We start from the raw sequence: 2758 nt of genomic DNA on the forward strand, positions 1-2758 counted from the left end.
TATGTTTGTTTGTTTGTTTGTTTGTTTGTTTGTTTTGATACAGGGTTTCTCTGTGTAGCCCTGGCTGTCCTGGAACTCACTCTGTAGACCAGGCTGGCCTCAAAATCACAGAGATCTGATCACATCTGTCTCTCATGTGCTGGGATTAAAGGTGTGCACAACTGCTGGCCTGGTGGATTTTTGACTAACAGCGAATTACAGCAATGGCCAAGTCATTGAGGAAGAGCAGAAAACAGACCTGTGGGGCAGTGTCCAGTAAGACCCAGCTCAGCTGTCTCCACACACGCCTAGTCTCCCGCACAGCAGTGTCTCTTAGTTCTGAGCTCCTCCTACCAGTCTGGCTACAGTCACACATTCTCAGAGAAGGCCAGGGTCTGGCCTTATGGACTATTCTAGTGTTCTTATAAGGCCTCCTAAGTGACCTTAGGGAGGGGAGAGCAGGCCCCAGGACCAATCACTGCAGCTTCTCTCAGTGGTAGAGCAGGGAGAAGCAAGGGTGGCTGCTTGGACATTTTCACCGGAGAACCATTGCTGACAGCCTTGGGCAACTCCTGGACCTTGATTGATACAGCTTTTATGCTGCAGCATAAGTTGGGAAATCTATGGAGTTCTCTTGGTAGAGTTGATAGAATGCTTGCCTAACTTGCATGAAGCCCATTTGATCCCCTGTACTGCACAAACCAGGCTTAACTGTCTCCTTAAGAGATAGTGGCAAAAGAATTAGGAGCTCAATATCATCCTTGGCCACATATCAAGTTCAAGACCATCCTGAATTATATGAGATGCTATGAGCACACACACACACACACACACACACACACACACACACGCACACACACTCCAAGTCCAGCCAAATCTTTTCCTTCATCTTCCTAGGTGGTCAGCATTGCCTGGTATGTAGTAAGAAGTCCTCCCCTTGTCCCTGAGCATTGGCTGAGCCCTTGGTTCCTGTGAGAACACAGCCATAGAATGGAGGACTGATAGGTTGAGCCTGGAAAGATGGGTCTGGGAGGAGGAAGGTATTTTGTGTAGGAACAGCAAGCTGGGTCTGGGATGAGGAAGGTATTTCATGTAGGAACAGGAAGTTGTAGGCACAGGGGTTGGTTGTCCTCTTTCCAGGGGGCCCCACCCTCCCTGGGATGCTTACCCCATGTTTATTTTAGCTGGAACAATTCAACACAGCTTCCCAAGCCCTCACTCACCTCCTCCTTTAAGCAATAGCCAGCCTTTCTGGGGTCCACCAGGTAGACACCCTGTGTGCAGCTGAAAAGTCTCAGGGAACCACTGTCACCCCTTCTCATAGCAACAGTCATTTACCAAGCACACGCCTGCTCCCAGCTGTCCCCACCATGGGGAGAACAGCTCCACACAGAGCTTGAGCTAGGGCAACCGACTCTTTAAAGTCTCTACTCTGCGGCCCTTCCCAAAGCAGCTGTCCACCTCCTCCTGATGAGCCCTCTCCGCCCATCCTCAGGCACCAGATTCTCTTTCTCTGATCTTCAGGCCACCACACCCCCTGATTTGAAGGGGTCTGGAGTTTTTCAGACCCAAAGAACCCTTCACAGTGTTCAGTTCACAGGACCTCCTCACATCTCTGACTTTGTGAAAGCTCCCTACGCTTTCTGGACTTCATTTGTTCATCTATAAAATGAGTTTCTTAGGCTGTTAAGACACCTCAGTGGGTAAAGGCACTTGCTACCAAACCTAACAACCCTTGTTCCATCCTGTATTAATCAGTGCCCTATTGCTAAGAAGAGACACCACAACCATAGCAACTCTTATACAGGAAAGCATATAATTTGGGCTAGCTTAGAGTATCAGAGGTTTAGCCCATTGTCATCATGGCAGGGAGCATGGCAGCTTGCAGCAAACATGATACTGGGGAAGCAGCTGAGAGTTCTATATCCGAGTCCACGGGCAGCAGGAAGGGAGAGAGCTACCGGGCCTTGCTTGAGTCCTTGACACCTTAAAGCCCATTCCCAGTAACACACGTCCTAATCCTTTCAAACAGTGCCATTCCCTGGTGACTGAGGATTCAAATGGTTGAGCATATGAGGACCATTGCCATCCAAACCACCACATTTCCTAGACTGTCTTAGTTAGGGTTTTTGTTGCTTCAGTGAAACAGTATGACCAAAAAGCAGGTTGGGAAGAAAGGGTTCACTGGGCTTATACTGTATTCCACATTGTAGTCCATCACTGAAGAAAGTCAGGACAGGAACTCAAACAGGGCAGGTCCCTGGAGGCAGGAGCTGATGCAGAAGCCTTGGAGGGCTGCTGCTTACTGGCTTGCTCTCCATGGCTTGCTCATTTACTTATTTATACAGTATTCTGCTTACTTGTATGCCTGCAGGCCAGAAGAGGGCACCAGATCTCATTATAGACGGTTATGAGCCACCATAAAGTTCCTGGGAATTAAACTCAGACTTTTGAAAGAACAGCCAGTGTTCTTAACTTCTGAACCATCTCTCCAGCCTCATGTCTGCTTTTTTATAGAGCCCTGGACTACCAGCCCAGGGGTGGCACCACCCACAATGGCCTGCCCTGCCCCCCACTGATCACTAATTGAGAAAACGTCCTACAGCTGGATCTCATGAAGACATTTCCTCAACTCAGGCTCCTTTGTCCCTGATGACTCTAGCTTGAGTCCAGTTGACACACAAAACCAGCCAGTAGACTGGACCTGCATGATGGAAGGAAAAAATAAACTCCTACAAGCTGTCCTTTGACCTCCACATGTGTGCCATGATTTGCATAC

Source organism: Psammomys obesus, unplaced genomic scaffold (genome assembly GCF_907164565.1).
Source record: "Psammomys obesus unplaced genomic scaffold, mPsaObe1.curated_primary_1811, whole genome shotgun sequence".
Lineage (NCBI taxonomy): Eukaryota > Metazoa > Chordata > Mammalia > Rodentia > Muridae > Psammomys > Psammomys obesus.